The sequence below is a fragment of the Theropithecus gelada genome, chromosome 1 (assembly GCF_003255815.1).
Source record: "Theropithecus gelada isolate Dixy chromosome 1, Tgel_1.0, whole genome shotgun sequence".
NCBI lineage: Eukaryota > Metazoa > Chordata > Mammalia > Primates > Cercopithecidae > Theropithecus > Theropithecus gelada.
Window position 1 is genome coordinate 119,636,119 of NC_037668.1, and position 10,072 is coordinate 119,646,190.

Consider the following 10,072-nt stretch of genomic DNA (forward strand, 5'->3'; position numbering starts at 1 on the left):
AAACAGAAAAAAAGTAACATTACTTAAAATTTACACACAAGAAAGTAATTATCAAAGCAATCACTAGTAAATCTGAAATATGGCTGGGCACAGTGGCTCACGCCTGTAATCCCAACACTGGGAGGCCGAGGCAGGAAGATCACTTGAGGTCAGGAGTTCGAGACCAGCCTGGCCAACATGGTGAAAGTCTCTACGAAAACTTCAAAAATTAGCCAGGTGTGGTGGTGGGCACCTGTAATCCCAGCTACTTAGGAGGCTGAGGCAGGAGAATCGCTTGAACCTGGGAGGTGGAGGTTGCAGTGAGCCAAGATCGAGCCACTGCACACTAGCCTGAGCAATGAGAGCGAAACTCTGTCTCAAAAAAAAATACAACTAAAATATAACTAATGTCATTTACAGTGTACTTGTGTACTTATAACTTCTAATCTTTTACAAGCGCATTTCTGTTTAAAACCTATGATCTTATTAAGTTTCTTCATAAGTTATATTTTATAGACTCTCTATTGAGAGACATCTAAAGTAGAACCATATTATTTGTAAAGTTTCAACTTTCTTTCTTTCTTTTTTTTTTAAGAGACTGGGTCTCACTAAGTTGCCCAGGCTGACCCCAAACTCCTGGGCTCAAGAGATTCTCCCACCTCAGCCTATTGAGTAGTTTGGAGTGCAGTGGCGTGATCTCAGCTCACTGTAGCCTCCACCTCCCCAGTTCAAGCGATCTCCCACCTCAGCTTTCTGAGTATCTGGGATTACAGGTGAGCGCCACCGTGCCTAGTTAATTGTTTTGTATTTTTAGCAGAGATGGAGTTTAGCCAAGTTGGCCAGGCTAGTCTCAAACTCCTGACCTCAAGTTATTCACCAGCCTCAGCCTCCCAAAATGCTGGAATTACAGACATGAGCCACCATGCCTGGCCTCAATTCCTTTTAGAATACTGTCTTTCATTTCAACAAAATTAGATTATGGTTATGTAGCTTATTTAATTAGCTTGATAGCAAGAAGTTTTATAAACTGAATCAATGTGATTATGAGAGTGTTTTTCTCCTTATAAATAGAAATATTTGCCTTGTATTTATTTTCATATCACAGACATGTTCACAAGTTGGTCATATTTTTACACATAATAGACACTATTTCCTAAGATCAAGAGCAATTTCCAACGAGTATGCCTTTTTCAACTTTTACAGGTTTCTTTCAAGAGTGTTCTCAGGAAGGAATAAAAAAAGATGTTTCTTATCTAATGCAACATTGGGTAAAATACTTAGAAAGCCTATAGCTGAGGCTATTTTTTCAAAGCTTTTAGTACACCACAATCTTAAAAATGCTAGCTAATTCTCTGCAAGGGGGTGCTGTAGAAGACTTAACTCCACAGTGGGAGTCAGAAAATTATAGCATATTTCCACATCACAAAAACTCAAAGTTGGTCACTGAACTTAGGTAAACTATAAATGTTTTGCTATTTTTTATGTTTACTTGTTAGCTTGCATCAATAATAGCAACTTTGACATTTAAATTCCTAGAAGACAGGAATTCTATTGAACATACCCTACTTACATTTTGGGTACTGATGTATGTATATATGAACATGTTTACAGTAATATTATGACAGCTTTCAAAAGTTTCCCCTGGGATAACACTTTTTCCCCCTTACATCATCAAACATAAATAAGATAGTTAGATGGGTCATATTCAATTGAAGGCTCTCTTTCAAAGAATCTTTTACTATTGAAGAATTCTGACCTCTAACCCTGCTTTATTTTTAAGAATAAAATTTGAGGCCAGGTGTGGTGGCTCACACCTGTAATCCCAGCACTTTGGGAGTTCAAGGCAGGCAGATCACCTGAGGTTGAGAGTTCAAGACCAGCCTGACCCAACATGGAGAAACCCCGTCTCTACTAAAAATACAAAATTACCCAGGCGTGGTAGCCCACGCCTGTAATCCCAGCTACTTGGGAGGCTTAGGGAGGAGAATCGCTCAAACCTGCAAAGCAGAAGTTGCAGTTAGCCAAGATCATGCCGTTGCACTCCAGCCTGGGCAACAAGAGCAAAGCTCTGTCAAATAAAAGAAAAAAAAAAAGTATTCAACTTCCACCACTCTGAGCTGGCACTGATGTCTTTGACTTTTTTGTCTGAGGACCATTTTGAAGATGAAACTGAGCACTGAGTAAAAATACTCTGTTACTTCTGGCCAGACCCAAAGCCACAGTGTATATTAAGATACAAGACTTGTTGCTAGTAATAAAGCTAAGAATACAATGCCTTTCTAAAAATGTGCTTATTAATTCCTGGTGATTGATAATTACTTCTTTTTTTATTTTTTAATTTAATTTAATTTAATTTATTTGAGACAGAGTTTCACTGTTGTCGCCCAGGCTGGAGTGCAGTAGCGTGAACCCGGCTCACTGCAACCTCCGCCTCCCGAGTTCAAGCAATTCTCCTGCCTCAGCTTCCCGAGTAGCTGTGATTACAGGCACCCGCTGCCATGCCCAGCTAACTTTTTTTTGTATTTTTTTTTAGTAGAGACAGGGTTTCACCATGTTGGCCAAGCTGGTTTCAAACTCCTGACCTCAAGTGATCCACCTGCCTCAGCCTCCCAAAAGTGCTAAGATTACAGGCATGAGCCATTGCGCCCAGATGATAATTACTTTTTTAATATGAGAAGTATGCATGCCTTCTTTATAATATTTATAATTATAATATAATTATAATAAATAGTTGCCTTCTTTATAATGTTTATATTTATAATAAAATTTTAATTTTAATAAATTAACAAAATGAAGACAGGGTCTCACTCTGTCGCCAAGGGTGGAGTGCAGTGTCACAATCATAGCTCACTGCAGCCTCAAACTCCTGGGTTCAAGCGGTCCCCCTCCCTCAACCTCCCAAGTAGCTGGGATTACAGGAACACGCCACCATGCCTGGCTAATGTTTAAAAATTTTTTTGTAGAGTAACGGTCTTGCTTTGTTGTCTAGACTGATCTTAAACTACTGGCTTTAAGTAATCCTCCTGCCTCAGCCTCTCTGAAAGTGCTGGGATTACAGGCATGAGCTACTGCACTTGGACTATAACCCAACGTTGATATGAAATTTCATCATCATTAGGAAAAATGAGTAAACACAATTTCCATACCAAATACCGGAAAAGAAAAACATGCTAAATATTACAAATCAACTAAACATTTCATAACAATGATGTTGATAAATTACTATTATTATTTGGTAAAATTAAGAATTTTATGATATGACTTGTCCAGTTGATTTAATTCAAAATTAAAAGTCACCAAAATTTGCATCTTTAATGCTGGAAAAGTTTCTTTTCTTTTCCTTCTGTTTTTTGGGAGGTTTGTTTGTTTGTTTGTTTGTTTGTTTGTTTGTTTTGCGGGGGGGCCTAGTCATAGTACACAATGATGCTTACCAGAAATAGAACTTCAAGGGTGAAGAGGAATAAACAGGGTCATGTTTCCTGTGATTCTTAGCCCTTTAATCATAGTGCTCCTAGGATAGGAGAAGAGTGGGATAACCTAAAGCAGCTTCAGGGAGCTAGCTACTTTGGAGTGCTAAACCACAGTTTCTGAGCAAATTCTAACAACAGCCACAGAGTATTTCTAAAGTCTTGCCTCACCTTTAGTATTTTAAGCCCAATGCCTTAAGTGATATACTGGTCATGTTCTTCTCCCTAGACAATTCTTGCTTTGATGGGTTGCTTTATGTCTTAGGGTTTCAGTACATGGTCTACTGGGTAGGGTAAAAACATTTCATATTTGCCTACTGAGTTTTCCCTACACTTCTGACAAGCTGTTGGATTTACGGGAAAAGTAAGGTTGTCTTTCAATGTGCTTTTTTGTTCTATAGTGGGGTTTTAAATAATTATTTTTATAAATCCTAAGCGTTTTTCTCTTACTGGAATTGAGTGGAAAACAAGAGATCTTATTATAGTTTACTTTTTGACCTAAGCAGTACAATAGAAGATCTTTTGAAATGTGTAATCTTCGTGACTGAAAAGTTTACAGATTTTGGTTTCTTAGAAATTAAAGTTGTTTCCTGACTTTTTAATGATTGCCATTCTAACTGGTGTGAGATGGTATCTCATTGTGGTTTTGATTTGCATTTCTCTGATGGCCAGTGATGATGAGCATTTTTTCATGTGCCTGTTGGCTGTATGCATGTCTTCTTTTGAGAAATGTCTATTCATATCCTTTGCCCACTTTTTGATGGGGTTGTTTGTTTTTTTCTCATAAATTTGTTTGAGTTCTTTGTAGGTTCCGGATATTAGCCCTTTGTCGGATGAGTAGATTGCAAAAATGTTCTCCCATTCTGTAGGTTGCCTGTTCACTTTGATGGTAGTTTCTTTTGCTGTGCAGAAGCTCTTTAGTTTGATTAGATTGCATTTGTCAGTTATGGCTTTTGTTGCCATTGCTTTTGGTGTTTTAGACATGAAGTCCTTGCCCATGCCTATGTCCTGAACGGTATTACCTAGGTTTTCTTCTAGGGTTTTTGGTCTGACATTTAAGTCTCTAATACATCTTGAATTAATTTTCGTATAAGGTGTAAGGAAAGGATCCAGTTTCAGCTTTCTACTTATGGCTAGCCAATTTTCCCAGCACCATTTATTAAATAGGGAATCCTTTCCCTATTTCTTGTTTTTCTTAGGTTTGTCAAAGATCAGATGGCTGTAGATGTGTGGTATTATTTCTGAGGGCTCTGTTCTGTTCCATTGGTCTATATCTCTGTTTTGGTACCAGTACCATGCTGTTTTGGTTACTGTAGCCTTGTAGTACAGTTTGAAGTCAGGTAGCGTGATGTCTCCAGCTTTGTTCTTTTGACTTAGGATTGTCTTGGCAATGTGGGGTCTTTTTTGGTTCCATATGAACTTTAAAGCAGTGTTTTCCAATTCTGTGAAGAAAGTCATTGGTAGCTTAATGGGGTGGCATTGAATCAATAGATTACCTTGGGCAGTATGGCCATTTTCACGATATTGATTCTTCCTATCCATGAGTATGGAATGTTCTTCCGTTTGTTTGTGTCCTCTTTTTTTTCACTGAGCAGTGGTTTGTAGTTCTCCTTGAAGAGGTCCTTTACATCCCTTGTAAGTTGGATTCCTAGGTATTTTATTCTCTTTGAAGAAATTGTGAATGGAAGTTCATTCATGATTTGGCTCTCTGTTTGTCTGTTACTGGTGTATAGGAATGCTTGTGATTTTTGCACATTGATTTCGTATCCTGAGACTTTGCTGAAGTTGCTTATCAGCTTAAGGAGATTTTGGGCTGAGACGATGGGGTTTTCTAAATATACAATCATGTCATCTGCAAACAGGGACAATTTGACTTCTTCTTTTCCTAACTGAATACCGTTGATTTCTTTCTCTTACCTGATTGCCCTAGCCAGAACTTCCAACACTATGTTGAATAGGAGTGGTGAGAGAGGGCATCCCCGTCTTGTGCCAGTTTTCAAAGGGAATGCTTCCAGTTTTTGTCCATTCAGTATGATATTGGCTGTGGGTTTGTCATAAATAGCTCTTATTATTCTGAGATACGTTCCATCAATACCGAATTTATTGAGACTTTTTAGCATGAAGGGCTGTTGAATTTTGTCACAGGCCTTTTCTGCATCTATTGAGATAATCATGTGTTTTTTGTCTTTTGTTCTGTTTATATGCTGGATTATGTGTATTGATTTGTGTATGTTGACCCAGCCTTGCATCCCAGGGATGAAGCCCAATCATTAAAAAGTCAGGAAACAACAAGTGCTGGAGGGGATGTGGAGAAATAGGAATACTTTTACACTGTTGGTGGGATTGTAAACTGGTTCAACCATTGTGGAAAACAGTATGGCGATTCCTCAAGGATCTAGAACTAGAAATACCATATGACCCAGCCATCCCATTATTGGGTATATACCCAAAAGGATTATAAATCATGCTGCTATAAAGACACATGCACATGTATGTTTATTGCAGCACTATTCACAATAGCAAAGACTTGGAATCAACCCAAATGTCCATCAGTGACAGACTGGATTAAGAAAATGTGGCACATATACACCATGGAATACTATGCAGCCATAAAAAAGGATGAGTTCATGTCCTTTGTAGGGACATGGATGCAGCTGGAAACCATCATTCTCAGCAAACTATCGCAAGAACAGAAAACCAAACACCACATGTTCTCACTCATAGGTGGGAATTGAACAATGAGATCCCTTGGACTCTGGAAAGGGAACATCACACACTGGGGCCTATTATGGGGAGAGGGGAGGGGGGAGGGATGGCACTGGGAGTTATACCTGATGTAAATGACAAGTTGATGGGTGCTGACAAGTTGATGGGTGCAGCACACCAACATGGCACAAGTATACATATGTAACAAACCTGCACTTTGTGCACATGTACCCTAGAACTTAAAGTATAATAATAAAAAAATGAGAAATAGCAATATTATATAATGTATAGAGGTGGTGGCAGAATTAATACAAGTAAAGTGCTAACAAAATATGATAATAATAAAAGTTATTTTTGAATGAGCAAAAAAAAAATGAAATGAATGTTAAGAAGACCAAGTTATATTATGGAAAAATTATGATGTGAAATAGTGTTTTCCAAGATTTGTATATAGTCGGTGCTTAACAAATTCATGTTAGTTTCTTTCAAGTCAATCAGGAGTTTCTTCCTTCATCTATGAACAAAATTATTATTATTACGAAGTTATCCTTGAAACTCTCATATGCTTGGGATAATTATGCTTAATGAGCATCTGATTTTTTTCTTACTATATTCCAAAATTGGACTTTGAAAATCCCCATGCATTTATTATTAGGAGAATGGCTGTAAGGAGAAGCATAGGTTGTGGTTATGAGCATGGACTTTGGCATTACCTGGACCTGAGTTGGTGCCCATGTTGGAGCCGAGTGCCCAGGGATGAGTCACTGAACTTCTCTGTACCTCACTTTTCTTACCTGCAATGTGGGAGAAATAATACTCACCTGAAAAGGCACTGGTGAAGAAATGAGATAATGTACATAGAGCCTGTCACAGTAACTTACATTATGAGGGTTCAATAAGTGAGTATTGTTATTATTTTCATTATTATCAAATATTTGATGTGTCAGGAGAAAAATAAAGAATGTAAGTTTTAATATATTTATAAAGGTATGTCCTTTGCGCCTGTACTAAATTCAAGCTTTCTACATGTGATATGAAGAACATGAGAAAACTGTTATTTTCTGGAGAAGATACTGAAGTATCAGATTTTATCAATATTATCAAAAATTATTTTTTGTTTACATGCATATGGAACCAGGAAAATACTTGAGGGGGGGACAGGTAGGGGATAGCAAAAAAAACCAAAAAAACCTGGGTCTTTATATAGTTCTTTATTCAGTCCTTCCAAGGGTTCCCGATTAAATAACATGGGAGTTGTTATTTAATCTGGAATAAATAGTTTAATTTTTTTCCTGCCTTAAATTTTTGCCCTGTAATACCTTCTCACTGTTATCGGAGGTAATAAGTTAGCCACTGGAAAGAGCCAACATGAAGGTCATATCACACTTTTTAATACTTTTTATTTTAATGATATTCTATAATTAAATGAAATGAATCAGTATTACAGCGTTAAAAAATCCTCAGAGTAAAGCAAAAACAAGTTTTAAAAAGTCTTCCTAAGACATACATATCAATAGTAAGCACTATTCCAGTTTATAATATTATCTAGAGATTTTAATACACTGACTCAACTCTTTCTTATAGTAATTCAACTTGCTTCATCCCAAGTTATCTTTTTTAGAAAAATCTTAACCCTCACCCCTTCCCCTTCTTCTTATACCATTTTGCTTCTACCTTACATCCAATATTTGCCATGTTTTCTCTGGAACTCCTTGTCTAATATCAACCCAGCACATAATTGCCCTAAAATCTCCCCTAGATTTCCTTCTTACTTAGATAGGCTGACTTAATGCAATCCTTCCCTTTGTCTTTTCCTTCCAAAATATGCAGCATATATAGTGACCAGTCACTTAACAACAAGGATATGTTCTGAGAAATGCTTTGTTAGGTGATTTTGTCATTGTGCAAACATCAGCATGTACTCACATAAACCTAGATGACACAGTCCGCTATGTACCTAAGTTATAGGGTATTGCTCCTGGGATACAAACCTATATAGCATATTACTGTATTGAATCTGTAAGCAACTGTAACACAATGGTAAATATTTGTGTATCTAAACATATCTAAATATAGAGAAGGTGCAGTAAAAATACATGCTACAATCTTATGGGACCGCAGTCGTACATGTGGTCCATCACCGAAACCTTGTTATGCGGCACATGACTACATAAACTCCATTATTAAGATTTAAGATTTTTCATACAAAAGTAAGAAACTACAACAATGTAATTATTGATATGATTAGGTTTAAGTCTATTATCTTGCTATTTGTTTTCTATTTTTTTCACCTATTTGTTGTTCCCTTTTTCCTCCTTTTCTGCTTTCTTTCATATTAATTGAACATTTGGTATTATTATAACGTGTTTCTTTTGTTAACGTGTTAGCTGTATCTTTTTTGTTTTGAAAGTTGCTCTAGGGTTTATAATAAGTGATAGCCATCTTCAAGTGATATTTTGCCACTTCATGTATAAGAAACTAACAATAATTATTTCCGTTTCTTTTTTCTATTTTCATAATTGAGATTTTATTGGTTGAGGATCAGTACAGACATTTCAATTTGTACACAATTTTTAACATACATAACGAAATTCTAAAAATCCATGTATTGTAATTCTTTTTTAAAGTTATTCCAGTAACTTTACAGATTAAAATTTGGAAGCAAATTTTTCTTAAAAGGCTATCAAGTACCAGTATCTTCACATGTTGGTCAGATGTTACATACGGCCCACCAGCTCACAACTGAACAGCATGTACACTACATATTCAAATTTGTAATCTTTCACAGCACAGTAACCAAGTTATTAGGAAAACAGGACTACCACAACCAAAGATGCTACAGAGTGCCCACAATTCTGACAGGGAGAGCCATGATCAGAGTAGTTTTTTTAAGAAAAAAATCTATGAAAAAACAAGGCAACAGAAATAATTTAAAATGTTCAAGACATAAAATGCAGGACTGACTCCATATTGTCATTTAATATGCTTTGTATTATAGGATATAAAAACATCTATGGATTGTTAAGCTGACACCTAAGACAGTCAAAGCCTCCCATAATTCAATATCCCACACTATTTTCTGGTTGTACCAGCAAATAAACAACTAGCAAATGATTTCACCTCTTTACAAAAAGCATTTACACTTAAAAAATGGGATGACATGGGATTCCCTCCTTCTTAAAAATATTTCTAGAGCTACTAACAAACTTGCATTTACAAAATAGTTGATAAAAGTATTCCTCTGGATTGTACAAGAAGGGAGACAGGGACCACTGAAAAGACATGGTATATGGTATTAATCAGACTTGACTTCTTTCTCTCCTGCATCATCAGAGGCTGAACTCTCCTCAGTTTTTGTTTCCCCATTTGTCTTTAGCTTCTCGGTTAGCCACTTCGGCCTGTTTTCCCTTTGCTCCCCTTTTCCCTTGCGTTTGCACTTTTTTGTCTGAAGATTTATCCTTCGTTGTTGCCTTTTACGGCTTCGCTTCCACTTTTGCAGGAGGTGTAGCTGACAACCGCACGGGTCTCCTCTTGGGCTCTTCCTTGGCGGCCCCTTCGGTGGAGCTGACCTTCCTCTTGGGCATCCTGGCGGCAGGGAGGGCGCCTGCCCGGTGCCTGCAGGCTGCAGCGCGCCAAGAGCCTTCGCGACACTGGGCTGCCTGGCCGCTGCCACTCCTCCTGTGTCTGGAGTTGGTGGGTTCTTGGTCTCCCTGACTTCAAGAATGAAACCGCGGACCCTCGCAGTGATTGTTACAGTTCTTAAAGACAGTGTGTCCAGAGTTTGTTCCTTCAGAGGTTCAGATGTGTCTGGAGCTTCTTCCTTCTGGTGGGTTCCTGGTCTGACAGACAGGGGTGAAGCTGCAGACCTTCGCAGTGAGTTGGTTACAGCTCTTAAAGGCAGCGCATCTGGAGTTGTTCCT

The 10,072-nt window shown here is 37.7% G+C and overlaps 1 pseudogene; it reads right to left on the bottom strand.

Moving 5' to 3' along the window:
- Nucleotides 1-9,447: 9,447 nt before the first annotated feature.
- Nucleotides 9,448-9,736, bottom strand: LOC112613344 (annotated as a pseudogene).
- Nucleotides 9,737-10,072: the final 336 nt, after the last annotated feature.